Below are 14,560 nucleotides of genomic sequence, written 5' to 3'. Positions count from 1 at the left end.
TGTGCCAAAGGAATGAGACACTAAAAAAATCTACCCAGTCTGAGGGGACCGAGAGGAGGCCTGATGTAACTTGGCTTAGCTTCTGTGACTCACAATGAATTATTTCAGATTTTTAGGGAGAGAGGAAGGAGAGCTCCAGTGGAAGCCACTAGGTCCTCTGCCCACTGCTGATAGTTTCATGTTCATTACCTTGTTTGCTGGATGATATTCTCTTTCCTCAACAGAGCTTCAGTCACAGACTCTGTCAAACTACATTCACGATGTGGTCCAGTGGGTAGCTTTATGGATGAAGAGTTAGGAGACCTGGGCTCTAGATCTAGCTGTCATTTCATCTAGATATGGGACCTTGGCCAGGCTACTTCCCATTTCTGGAACTCAGTTTTGTCATCTGTACATTGAGAGGATTAGAAAGAGTTTCTCTGCAGTCTCTGGTAGCTACTGTGTTGTTAGCTTACCCACATCAAGCCCATTCTTCCTTATCTCCCCCCAGCATTAAGGCTGAACAGAAAATACACTGCATTTCCCAGCCTCTCCTGCAGCCAGGGGCAGTCATGTGACATCGTTCTGACCAGTGAGCCTGAAGGGAATGTCTATTGAGGGGTTTCTAGCAAAGCTTTTGTTTTCCTAATCAGGTGAATAGATGCAGCTGATGCTCTCCTGCCCCCACTTCTCTCTGCCTTGATCACAGGTCTGAGGTTAGGAAGCCAACAAGAGTGAGGATGATACCAAAATGCTGGGTCAGGTGGATCAGAAAGACTGAAAGAGCCTGAGCCCACATAGCACTGCATCAGCTGAACTGCCTCTGAACACCTTGATACATGTGTGCAAAATAAGTCCCTACCTGTTGGAGCCCCTACTCGCTGGATTTTCTGTTATTTGTGGTTGAATATATTTCTGATACAAGTCACTTCTAGTTTTTATATTCATGACTCAAAATTACAGTCAGTCCAGATCTGGGCCAAGGTCTTTAATGGAGCAGAGGTACTTCAGCCACAAAAAATTATCTGCATCTTTGAGCTCATCTGAACATATAGCACCAAGAAGTAAGCAGGAGATCAATGTTGCTTGGCACCATTGGTGTCCATCTACAATCAATTTTACTTAGCCCATCACCGGGTTTGTAAACTGGAAGTCAAATATTGCCCATGGGCATTTTTTTAACCAGTAAAGTGTTTCAAGAAAGCCTGGAATTTGAATGCCTTTGGTACCTCCCAAGGTATCTATCTGATTCATATATTCTGGCCAAAATATATTAATAATAGCTCTGACTTGGTTTGCAAAGTTTGTTTCCTCAGGTAAATTCTACTGCAGGTTTTATCTCACTAGAGGAAGTTTTCAGTGGCCCTGCAACTTCACTATGGAATCAGAGTGTCTAAGTGATGAGTCTGTGGCTGAGTCCACAGTCTAGAAGCTGGCTCTGGGCTCTGGTACATGGTCTCATCCTAGGGTCTCATCCTGGCACCTGTCAGTCATCCTAGGGTTAGGGCACATGTGCTCAGAGGGCTCCTCTGCAGCCTGTCAGTTTCACAATAGCTGCTTGACTCACCCAAGAGTTATGCTTCTTTTGGTTCAAGGGAGTTTGCTACATACCAGAAAAATGGGTCTGGGTTATCAGGAAAATAAGATGGAGGAAGGTGACACAGACTCACCAGAATAAATAAGGGAAGTGTCCGAGGGAGGGCCAAGCCAACTCTTTACCTTAGGAAAAACTTGCAGAGGCTGTCCGCCATTATCTAGAATCCTGTAACTCGATGTGGCAGGTTTTGGAGATGAATTGGACTCAGAATGTTTTTGACAAGGAATAGCTGCCACTGTTTGCTTAAGTCCATTTTAGAAAAGGCAACGTGTGTATGAAAGCAGGTTTGGTACCCTTCTCCGTAAATAAAGCTTGTATTTAGAAAGCTTGCCCTTTGTTTGATAGAAGAGGTGCCTTCGTACATCATTTGACAAAGGGATTCAGGAAAAACAGACCACAGCACGATGGAAGGGCAAATGTTAACATTTACACACATCTCCAGTTGGTCCAGGGTCATTAAGGGGCCAATGTTATTAATGGGGAGGACTTCAGAGGTGCTTAAACAGAGAGTTATCTGCATCTTGACTCCAACTGAAAATATAATATCAAAGCGATAAGCTGGACATCAATGTTGCTTGGCAGTCATTGTTCCTTTACGTCCAGAAATAGCCTTGTTTATTCAATCATAGGAGTTGCCAGCTGGAAGCCAAATATTGCCTAGAGGCATGCTTTTTTGACAAGAATGCCTTCTGTGAGATAAGCACTTCCCAGTTCTCTGCAGTCCCCACCAGTCATTCTATTGCATACATATCTTATTGGGGGCCTGTGGTGCGCAGGCTCTGCTCCAGGTGCTGGGATAAGCAGTGAACAGTGGATGAAGTCCCTGCCCTCAGAGTGTGCCTTTAGCTCTACCCCAGCCACTTGACACGGTGACATACTTTCCTGACCCCTGAAGGTATTTGCACTTGTCATTAAGTGAGAGTGAGCAGTCCCCAGCAGCTGGTCTGTGGAGAGCAGCACAGCTTCACTTGGGAGGTCTGTGGTCCCCTTCAGAAGGGAAGCAGCTTGCAGCTGGGGAAGTGACTGAAAAAAATTATATGGAAACTGGACAAGATCTCTCTGGTTGGTTGGTGTCCCAGTTCTGCCCTCCATTGTGAAACACAAACTGGAACCCACAAACACTTGCAGGGAATTAATCCCACCTCTAGGAAATCGGGTGGTTCTTGCGTGTTCTACAGGAGTATTGCGGGCTTGCTTGGATGTGAGCGCGGGAGTGGACAGGGCACCTGCTGGAAGTGAAGATAACTGGGATTTAATTAGCTGTGTGACAGGAGCAGGGCACCCAACCTCCTTGTTCCTTAGCTTACTCACTAGGCCAGTAAGCGATTAGGTTTGTCACAGGGTTAACACCAACTTGTTATGTAAATGTCCTGTTCCCTGCCCAGTCTAGATTTAAAAGTAGAAAGTACCTTCTACAATTATGTGAAATAAAGCTATATTTAGCACCAGACAGGGTTTTGTTCAGATAAAAAGCTGGTGAGGATTCAGAGGTGCTGGCAGGGAGCCCTGTGTGTGGGAGAAATGAAAATCTACAGGAGCCTTCCTGCTTTATTGCTTACAGCTCCAGAGACCTGAGCTGAATGGCACAAACAAAGCACGATTCCAGAGCCAGAAAGAGCTCTCTATGACGGCAGCCGACGTTACTCCAGACGTTAATTATAAGATGGGTCAAATGTGACAGGTCCATGGTATCAAATAAGGGAGACGTGAAAGTGTGAAGAAAATCAGCTGACAGAATAGGGGCTGTTGCAGAACAGGAAGGTTGGCCTCAAAGACACTCGTGGCCAAGGGCCCCATGGATGATGGAATGAAAATGGCCAGTGGACTCATGCAGTAACCAAATTCAACCTTCTAGTGATCAAAGAAACACAAATTAAACAACAAATTTATTAAGTGCCAGGTACATGCATGACTCCCTTTCAAAATGCCCAGCATAGCCAGTATGGCTTCTCCAGGGTGGAAGAGGAGCTTTCAGCTGTTGATACGCCCTGGGGATGTATTTGCTCTGACACACTGATGCTCCTTCACCTCCCGACCACGCAGGGTCACCACTGAGAGCCTGAGTGTCCTCCTCTAGGGTCCGGTCTGTGTCACATCCCCTTGTGGAACATCAAATCTATTATGTCAACTTTACAATCACCGGGCTGGAACCAAGCGTCCATGCTCAGGGTACAGAAGGTGATGAGAAGCCTCCAGTGTTTCCTCCATCGCTCATCAGTGAGGCAGAGAAACAAGCGTCAACCTCAACAAAGACTCAGCTTCCTGCCAGACTGTGACCAACAACAGGACCAATGCTGACCTTTAAGGAGCTGATGTACCACTCCGAGGTGGGGGCCTGCCACAGTGGCCATGTCAGTGGACCTGAGAAAGAAGACCAGGCCAGGACCCACATCAAAATCCCACCTGTATCTTTTCTCTTCTTTCTAGGGACTGCAGGGCAGAGCAGACTCCTTTACTTTTTGTCTCACTACCCACACACTTGAGCCTGAGCAATCTCTCCATCCTGTAGCCATGCCCCTTCTCGTCCTATAAAAACATGTTGCTAGAAACAAATTCTTCCTCCACTTACCCTTCCTTATAAACTGTTTTCCAAAGACATGCAGCATGCAAAGTGTTGCCAGAGGGAGATTCTGAGTCTCTAGAATTCGAAAGAAGAAAATATTTCCATCCTAAACACTAGATATACCTGCTTATTTGCAATCCTCGCAAATTCTCCTGATAATTTTCCAGTGTCGTCATTTATTTCAAAGCTTTGTGTTGGACAAAGAAATGCAAACTCATTTCAAGCTGGAATAAGTGGGACGGCTGCTTACCAGAATGGCTCAAGCTTGTGAACATGTGAGTAGCAGGGTCTCATTAGCTGCCTGGCTTAATAGGAAGAGAACACAGTGGAATAACAGAGGCCTGATCCCAGACCCCTCTCTACCCTTGGGCATGTGCGTGCACATGTGTCTGCCAGTCTCAGCAGCGCCAAAACAGATTCAGTATCTGGCTGTGGGTGATGAACTGGGGCTGTGACAGAGGCCTGGAGTATCTATTTATGTGACTTGATATAAGTCTTGATATGACAGAACCTAATACAATGTGGGATAAAAGCTTTGAGGACTAAATGATGTGTCCAGGTTTCTGGGGCAGAAGAGGGAATTTCCCAGTTCCACCTGCGGGGATTGTTCTGACACCTATAATAAGACCTAAACAGATAGAAGCTGAAAGGACATTGACATTAGGGTTTTTGTGAGATTTAGAAGCAGGCAGTATGCTTTGAGATCCATGGGTCAACCCATGAAGCAGGGAGGGCAGTGGTGAGGGGACTGCCACGTCAGCAGGGTCTTGCAAAGGGCCTCCTTACCCATTGGGCTCAGCAGGTGTGGATCCTAGGGCCCACCATTCTTTTAGGGGGTCCATGAAAATGTCTTAATTTCTTTTAAAATCATGAGGAAAAATGAACTATTAGTTCCAGGCACATGTTTTAATACACAATATTAATCTTTATACCAACACAATTGTAAAATACGATTTCAGATGGGTTTTTGTGGAGGAAAGGGTCCACAAAGGCAAAAGTGCTTGGGCCCACAGAAGTCATAACTTGGCCCTGATCTTGCTGATCTGGAGCCTCTATGGAGAAGGCACCTGGGCAGGGCTGGTTCCTAGGGTGGATCTGGGCAGCAGCAGCAGCCTGGTGAAGGCCCTGAGCAGGCCACTATAAGCGGGCTGGTTGTGAACATGTGGGAGATCTTTCCCCTAGATTCCCCCAAATAATGGAGGGAGACAGTGGGGGTGGGTGGATGCTCCGGTCTTGTGGTTTCCTAGTGGGGACGGATGCTAAGGTGACCTCCTCATTGTACACACCAGATCATGAGGCTTGGGAAATTCAGGTTACTCTGTGTAGATTTTGGGGAAATAACTTAATCTCTCCAAGCCTCAGCTATGAAATGGAGATAACACCATCTAGCTCAAGGGGTTTTTGAGAAGATGAAATTAGTCAGCATATGCCAAGTGTCCACAGGGTTTGGGTCCAGAGCTGTCCACCTGTCCTCAAAACTCTCCCACCTGCCCTACTGGCTCAAGATGGGCACATTACTGGTGATGGCCAGTAGCTTAGACACCTTTTATTATGTACTGTGTTCTATTTTTTTTTTCCTTTTTGGCTGTGTTGGGTCTTCGTTGCTGCATGCAGGCTTTCTCTAGTTACGGAGAGCAGGGGCTACTCTTCGTTGAGGTGCACAGGCTTCTCATTGCGGTGGCTTCTCTTGTTGCAGAGCATGGGCTCTAGGGGGCACGGGCTTCAGTAGTTGCAGCGTGTGGGCTCCGTAGCTGTGGCTAGCATGAGCTCAGTTGCTCCGCAGCATGTGGGATCTTCCTGGACCAGGGATCGAATCTGTGTCCCCTGCGTTGGCAGGTGGATTCTTAACCACTGCACCACCAGGGAAGTCCTGTACTGTGTTCTTGAAACAACTTTCCTTGACTACTTGGTGTTTTGAAGGATGCTTTTTACTATTTTTTAACCAAAAAAAAAAAAAAGTTGAACTTTGCTGCTGTTGCCCAGTTTTTTTCTCTTGCTAAGTAAGAATATTAAAAAAAAAAAAAAGCCACCATGGTCTACTACTGTCTGGCTTCACCATAATTTCATAAAGAAGGGATACCTTAACACCAAAAATGGAAGACACAATATCAGAATACAGAATGGTTTGTCCTGAGAAATGACAATAAACAACCTGACACTGACATTCAAGACATGCACACATGCATGCACGCACGCAGGACCCTCCGTTTCCCAGTAGGGAGCATACTGAACCATACGTACTGATAGGCAATAAAAATAAGGTATGTCATTGCCTAGCTGGGCAACCGAACAAGCCAGGCCCTCAAACATCATCTACTATTTCCCATCATCACTAATTTAATTCAAGCCTTCAGGAAGCATCTGCTCTATGCCCAGCACTGTACTGGGCCCTGCAGGGGATGCAGAGTGAGTAAGCCTGAGTTCCTGTCCTCAGAGAGCAGAGACAGGAGAAGGGAAGGAAGACCCAGGTAGCAGAAAACAGGTCCTACCCTGCACTGGGAGCCACAGGCTGTGGACCTGCAGAGGGGCAAGCAGGTTCTGTTAATGTGTGACCTTGGGGTCAGTCTGGAAGCACAGGAAACAGAAAGAACTTTAACAGAGTCTTCTAAAAACATGTTGGCTCCCATGCAGGAATTACAGGCAGAGGAGAAAAGTCTTTCAATGTTCAAGTTGCATAAAATGTGTACGGGGCCTCACCTTCTCTCCTGGGACACCTTGCTCCTGAGAGAGCCCTTTAGGGAGGAAGAGAGGAAGGAAGGGAGCCAGCTCAGTGTTAATGTGCGTCCTTCCTGTGCCGGGTCTGACCCCAGGCTTCTCGTGATTTCGTGTAACCCTCGTCACAACCTGACGTGGCTGTTTTCATCCCATCTTGAGAGACGAAGAAACTGTGGCTCAAGGAAGAAGATGCACAGCTGAGATTTGAACCCAGAGACTTTGGTCTTCAAGGTCCACACTCCTTCCCACCTGCCACATCACCTCCTCCACCTGCATAATTCCTGGGACCCAATGGACTGCAGAAAGTGATGGAACAACAGAATCTAACTGAATAATCAGTTCCATGAACAACAGATCAGCGAGAGAAGGGCCTGTAGCCTCCACCAAGTGACAACAATCAGAACAAGCTCGTTGATTTGTACACCAATGACCAAGCCACACAACAGAGCTTGAGATCTCCCAAGCGACCAGCTCCTGTTCTGAGCCTTACTGAGCCTACCTGAGATGGAGCCACCAAAAACAATCAGACTGAACAAGAATGTGGCCTCTGAGAAAATCTGATCTAAGTGTGATCCAGACTTCACAGCCCGCTCATTACTTTTCTGTCCCACATTACAGATGCTGCCTTGGCTTTATGAAATGCTTCTATCAAACCGCCAGAGCAAGCAAGGAAATTTGTCCAAATGCCCTGATTTCATGTATTTTTTTCCTTCTCAAAGGTAAGAAAAGAAACTCCATATGTCCTCCTGAATAGTTGACAGAAATCTGCTAGAAAAATTCAATGCAAATATGTTTCAGTTCTCATGAAACATAAGGCGCTCCGGCAAAGCCTCTACAACCCGTCAAAATACATTCTCCATGAACAGACTCACGTCCCCAACGACTGACTTGAAAGAAGGTGGCACAGAATTGTGGAAAGAAATTGGAGTATGAACCTAATAAATTAGCATATGTAATAAATTGAAACATGAAATGTAATGGAGATCAGAGAATGGACCTCTAGGAATGTTTGGGTTCTTAAATCGTTTAGATTTTGATGGTCAAAGCTACCTATGAAAGAAATAAGATTTTTTAAAATTGTGATAATTGAAATGAATTTTTTAAAAAAATTATTTCATTTATTTTATTTTTGGCTGAGTTGGGTCTTCGTTGCTGCATGCGGGCTTTCTCTAGTTGCGTCGAGCAGGGGCTACTCTTCGTTGAGGTGCGCAGGCTTCTCATTGCGGTGGCTTCTCTTGTTGCGGAGCATGAGCTCTAGGGGGCACGGGCTTCAGTAGTTGCGGTGCATGGGTTCAGTAGTTGTGGCACACGGGCTCAGTTGCTCCGCAGCATGTGGGATCTTCCCGGACCAGGGATTGAACCCGTGTCCCCTGCATTGGCAGGCGGATTCTTAACCACTGTGCCACCAGGGAAGCCCGAAATGAATTTTTTTAAATGTGCTATTTGCACATTTAATTTAGTTCCAGAAATAAACCCACTGGTCTGTATGTTTCCCCATGGTCATTTTCTTTCCCTTCCTTGGTGGAGTCCCTGTTGTTTGATGTGGGCACCTGAGCAAGGCCACTCCAGGACCTGGTGATGGTGAGAGAGGAGGGGAATGCTGGGGCCACTGCCTTTGACCATACCTGCCCGGGCAGGTGTAGGGCAGGCAGGACTTCTGTCCTGGCAGAGGAGGTGATCATAGTTGTCAATCTCTTTTGCTTAGCATACTGGCTGTTCCTCAGAAAATTATTTCCTGATACTCACTGGACACACTTCCCCACTTGTTGGCGGTAACCAGGGCTCTGCCAGGGCACGTGCTCAGCTCCATAGTAGCCCAATGACACAGGAAACCACCTTCCACGTTCACTTGGAACAGAGGTGGCACATGGCAACCAGGGTGATCTTGATAAATGTAAGGTCCTCCTTGTTATGTCTCTGCTGAAACCTTTCCAGGTGCTTCCTATCTCACACAGAATAGAAGCCAAAGTTCTCCACACCGCTGGCTTGCTCTGGCCCCTCCCTCTCTCACTTCTCCAAGCGCTCTCCCTGTGGCCACGTTGCCCCAGCTACCCTAGCTCTTTAAGCCGTTCCTTGAACTTGTCAAGGTCATTTCCACCTTAAGGCCTTGCATGTTTTTCTCTGCCTGGAAAGCCCTTCCTTTAGATCTTTGCCTGACTTTTCCCTTTGTGTCTTCCGGGTTTCAGTGGAAAACACAGTTGGTCAGAAAAGTCTGGACCATCCATGACTCATACTCCTTCCAACTCCATCCGTGAGCATCCTGCTGAATCTCCTTAGCGCTGATCACTATGGACTTCTTCCCCTGTATGTGTTTACATACTTATCAGCTGTCACCCCCAACAGTGGGTAAATTCCACAAGAGCAGGGACCTTTTCTCTCTGGTCCCTATTGTATTACAGCTCTTAGAATAGTTCAACAATTATTTGTAACAAGGATTGAACAAGAATTCAAACTCCAGAACTTGTGCCACTACCTCTCATGGGAAGTTGGCATCTTTTCCTTATTGTCTCCTGTACGTATTTCTGGCCCTGCAAACCTGGGGGAGCCATTCATTCCTTTGTTGGAGAGAACATTAAGGACCTTCCTCTCTTGCCACATCCCTTCCCCCAAAAGAACAAGTGCACATACGTCTCAACACACTTATTAAAAAATGATCTCTTCCCAACCAGGGGTGAGAGGTGGGTGGTAATTATGAGATCAGTTGTGAGTTAAATTAAGTATATTCTAGGGCATACTTCTGGACTATTGCATTGCATCCTTTATCAATATCTCACAAATTTAATTACTCTGCCTTTAAAACATGATTTACTATCTTAATAGATAGGTCCTCTTCATTTCTTTTATTTTTTCTAAGCATTTCTAAGTTATTCTTGACTTTATTTTATCAGGTGATTTTTTGAATCCTTTTGAAAAGTTAAAAAAAACTTCTAGTTCAGATTTTGATTTAAATTACAGTAAATATCTACCCTCATTTTGGAAGAATTCTTCTTTACACTGTCTTTCCTACCAGCAAAACTGGTAGGTTTCTGAGAGATCTGCAGTCTTCTTGTTAAGCTTTAATTTCACATTTTTTTGTTCCTATTGTGGTTGGAATTAATTTCCATTTTATCTCCTCACTCCTCCAGTCTGGTTTGAGATTCATCTATAAATTTTAGTTATGAGATGGGGAGTTCTAATGTAAATCCCAGAACCTATTGAGCTGTATTGCGTAATTGTGCCGAATGATATGGATCATGAATAGACTTGCTACTACTAGACCTTTTCTTTGAATAGAATGAATTTTTATTTTGCATTTATTTGCATTCAAAGTTGCTGTATTCTTTTCTTTTTTTTTTAATTGAAGTTGATTTACGATGTGATGCTAGTTTCAGGTGTACAGCAAAGCGATTCCGTTATATGTACCTATCTATATATTCTTTTCAGATTCTTTTCCCTTATAGGTTATTATAAGATGTTGAATATAGTTCCTTGTGCTATACCATAGGTCTTTTATCTATTTTATACATAGTAGTGTGCATAGTTGCTGTATTCCTTTACAGGCTCTTTTTATCTCAAGTAAATGTTTGTGATCTCTGACCTTACCCTGGGGATCCTTTATATTTCTCCACACGTTTTTCTCCCATTCTATGCAATAGCTACTTCAAACCCTCTCCACAATCCTGACACTCAAATTTCACTATCCCCTCACTTTCAGAAGGCAAACTTGCCTTCTAGTTCAGAAAGCTAGAGATGTAGCCAAGCAGGACCTTATGGGGCCTTCCCAGGACAGACCGTCCCCTGCCCCCATGTCCTCTGCCTGCCTCTTGTTTGTAGAAAGACTTTAGCCTCCTAGGCCATCCCTGAGTTCCAAAGAATAAATTTAATAAATTTAGAAGTGAGAAAATGCAGAAGCAAAGGAAAACAGTCAAGCAAGACAAAATAATGATAGTTTAGCCATTAAACAAAGTCAAATACCTTTAGTTCCTCTCAAGGGCTATAAGATAACATTCTGAGCCATATCCTTTGAGCTGTTTTGCAAATACTGAAACCCCCGCAGGTGGAAAACATTAACTGCATGCTGACCACCAGCATGTAGGCAGGCCCCAGACAGGCTGGAACCAGAAGGTTGATGATGTTGACTCCCCATTACCTCACTACCAGCCAATCAGAAGAATGTACACAAGCTGATCATGTGCCCTGCAACCCTCTCACTCACCCTACCTTTAAAAACCTTTCCGTGAAAGCCATCAGGGGTTCCGGCCTCTTGAGCATTAGCCATCCCCAATCTTGCTTGGTGCCCTGCAATAAACGCTACATTTCCTTTCACCACAACCCAGTGTCAGTAGATTGGCTTTACTGTGCCCAGGCAAGCAGACCCAAGTTTGGTTGGGTAACAGAGGGGCGGAGGGGGGGAAGCATAGAACATAAAACAAACTCTCTTCATCTTCCTAAACATCAAATTTACCCACTTACTTGTATCTGGACTATTCTGTCTTTGACATTCCAATGCCAGTGCCCCATCTGTTTTCTGGACCTCATCCCCTCCATTTCCCCAAGAGTCCCTTATTGTTGGACACTTAGGTTGTTTCAAAGTTTTCCTAGTATAAAAATATAACACTTGATGAACTGCATTGTGATATACCCTTGGCTGCTTGTCCAGTTATTCCTTAGGATAAATGATTGAAAGCATATCTGCTGGATCAAAGGGTGTGCACACTTTGATTGCTTAGAGTTACCAAGTCACCAGTGTGCTAATATGTGTTACTTTGTGGGTATTAGACTGCCTATTTCCCTGAACTCTTACCAACATTGATTATCGTTCTTTTTAACCATCCAATTTGTTAGGCAAAGTGGCATTTCATTATTTCAATTTGCATTTTTATTGCTTGTCTGAACAAACGATAAACTTTGCCCTGTTCATGGCTGTCTTCCCAGTGCCTCAAGGCGCTTTTGTTGAATGGAAAAAATGACTGTGCACACCATATGCCAAGTTCTGGGCTAGGTGTTGTATTGAATACAGCTGAGATACAATTAAAGTTGAATATTTTTTCATATGCTTATTGGTCATTTACATTCTTCTTTTTTTGCTTTTATTTTTGGTAAATTGTCTGCTTATGTAGACTGCCTTTTTATCTATTAGCATTATGAGTATATTAATTCTCGAGGGCTCAGTTCATCTTTTGCCTAGAGAAGAAGATGTTCTGTTGAAGCCCTCATAATCCAAGAGAGAACCCAGAACTCTTTTCCCAGCCGTGCAGGCCCCTCCCCCAAACACACAGGACACAAGCGTGGGAATGAGTGACACCAGTGACAACAGGAGTGAAATGAAACCTCACCTGTTCAAGCGCTGTGGATAAGAGCTGTAGCTCTAAGTGGACAGCTAAAGCTTCTCTTTTTTCCTAGCGCAGCAGTTAAATAGAAAGTTAGAAGAGGCAACAGGCATAAGGTCTACTGAGATCAGTGTAGCTTGTAAGATATAAGTGGGGATTGAACCTTTAGCGCCAACTGAAGATGGAGACATGCTTCTCAAATAAGATACTACCTGGGGTGAAAGACACTGAATCCTCATGTGGATGGTGAGTCATTTTACAAGGGTGAGACACACATGGACAATACTTGATTTTATGTTAACACTGTGATATCGACAAAAAATTTTTCACAAGCACATTAAACTGCAGAAACCCACAGCTCTGGGTTTTCTCAGGCAACAATCAATCTGTCTGCTTATCCATTGACCAGTACTGTGTTTCTATATGACTTGATGCTAGTAAATGGGGAGCAGCTGTGAGAAGATGCACAGATCTGTCTCTTATTTGAGGAGAAAGACATTTATTACTTTAGGGAAGTCTCAGTACTTTGAGGAGAATTATTCCGTGAAACTATGAATATGGGAGTTATCTGCTGGTCTGTGACTCCCTTGTGAAACTAAAACACAATGATTCAGCTACTTGTGATAATTAATAAACAAAGACACTTTGCTTTCAGGACATTGCGTGTACAAATTTGACTATAATGCAAGAATTCACTAATATGGGCCTTCAACAAACACTCATGTTCCAAAAGCTTGACACATAGGACATCTTTTGTCATATAAATAGTGTCATAAATGATACTAATATCAGGAAACAAAAACCTATTTAATGCCTTACATGTCTAGAACCATGGGGAGCAGGGACCTTGGGGATCACTGCTTTAAGCTTGGGGAGATAGGGTTTTGTGGGAGATTCAGCCCCTGCATGTAGTCTCCAAAGTCAGGCCAGGAGTTCTTGACCTTTCTTTGCGTCCTTCTCTCAGGAATGCAGCACCTGCATATCCAGGGGCAGATGGTTCTAGGAACCACTTCAGCCAGGCCTTTCTTCCATAACCATTGGCACAGCCACCTGCCTAGTGGCAGAGGGGAAGCAAGTGCTTATTCCCGGGCTTGAAGGATCCCAAGGTTTGGAAGGTTGACCATGAGGTTCAATGAAACCAAGATGACTTCAATTAAAAACATGGCCTCTAGGAATCCAGGTTTCTGGGCTGGCCCCAAGTTTTACAAGCTGGTTCTTCAGGTAGTTAAAATTCAGACGGCAGTGACCATCCTTGAATCATCATTGGGCCCCCAACACCCAGCCAAAGTGAATCAACTGTAGGGACAAGTCTGCCTACAGCGAAGGGCTGACTCCCATCAAGAAACAGCATGTTTCTAAAATGGTTATTCTGCTGCTGGACAAGATTGTGAAGCCCTAATACCTACATGGGTTGTCATACCAAGGACACTGAACTGCCACTGATGTCCCTGTGTCTATGGGAATATGCACATTCCTCTGCTTTGGCTCCCGGAGAGAAGAACCTGCGATAGAGGCAGGAGGAATGGTGAAGTCTGGATAAAACTCTCTCTGTGTAAGGGATCCTCGTGGTCAGGCAGAGGCCATTAGCAGCCAGTTAGGCATTTGGATTTCTCCACTGCTTAGTCACAGATACTGCAGTGAGTGTTTGTGAACTGGGGACTCTGTGTGTTTTCCTGTTTGGTTACTGTCTTAGTCTGGTTTCCCCAGAAGCAGACCCTGAGACAAGGATTCGAGTGCATGGAGTTTATTTGGGAAGTGATCCCAGGAACCAGTGGAGGAGGGGGTGGGGCAAGGCAGGGAAGAGAAGGCAGCCAGATCCAGCTGGTCCTCACTGCGGGTGCCCAGAGCCAAATCTGCTGGGGAACTCGGGGCATCAGTGGGTAGCACACACTCCGTGGGTCACCACCTCAGTGGAGGCAAAGGAGTGGAGTATTTACACTCTTCCCATCAGTCACTGGTTAGGGCTGCTTCTGGGGAGGGGAGTGTTATTCTCTCACTCCCAGCCTGCCTTCTGCACAGGAAGAGGAGCTCCTGCTGTGCCGGGAGCCCCCAGGCAGATGGACCTTGGGCCAGTGTGCAGTAGCACGGTAAAGAGATAAGGCAGGCACGAACAGCTTCTGGAACAGTTTCTTTAGCCCAGATCCACTCCCCGACCATGGCGTGTGTGTGTACATGTGTGAGCGCTGGACAAACTAGTTGTGGTCGGATTACAAGGGAAGTCATAGTTACTCTGATCCCGAAGATGGGAACCTGGGAGGTTCTGACGTGCTATTTTCCCCATTACATTCTTCAGAGCATGATGAAGCACCGAACGTGGCTACAGACCTCTGGCCTGACACTGCACGTGTGGACGGGACATAGGCACTAAGCTGTTCCCTCAGTGCTAACACAGGGGCA

General features: G+C 45.2%; 1 protein-coding gene across 3 annotated transcripts in view; it reads right to left on the bottom strand.

Moving 5' to 3' along the window:
- MYRIP (myosin VIIA and Rab interacting protein) overlaps positions 1-14,560 on the bottom strand; it is a 221,827-nt gene that overhangs the window by 19,848 nt on the left and 187,419 nt on the right. The gene's annotated exons all lie outside the window — the stretch shown is intronic.

Source organism: Globicephala melas, chromosome 11 (genome assembly GCF_963455315.2).
Source record: "Globicephala melas chromosome 11, mGloMel1.2, whole genome shotgun sequence".
NCBI lineage: Eukaryota > Metazoa > Chordata > Mammalia > Artiodactyla > Delphinidae > Globicephala > Globicephala melas.
The sequence above is the reverse complement of the archived record's forward strand: the minus strand, read 5'-3'. Positions and strand labels throughout refer to the sequence as shown.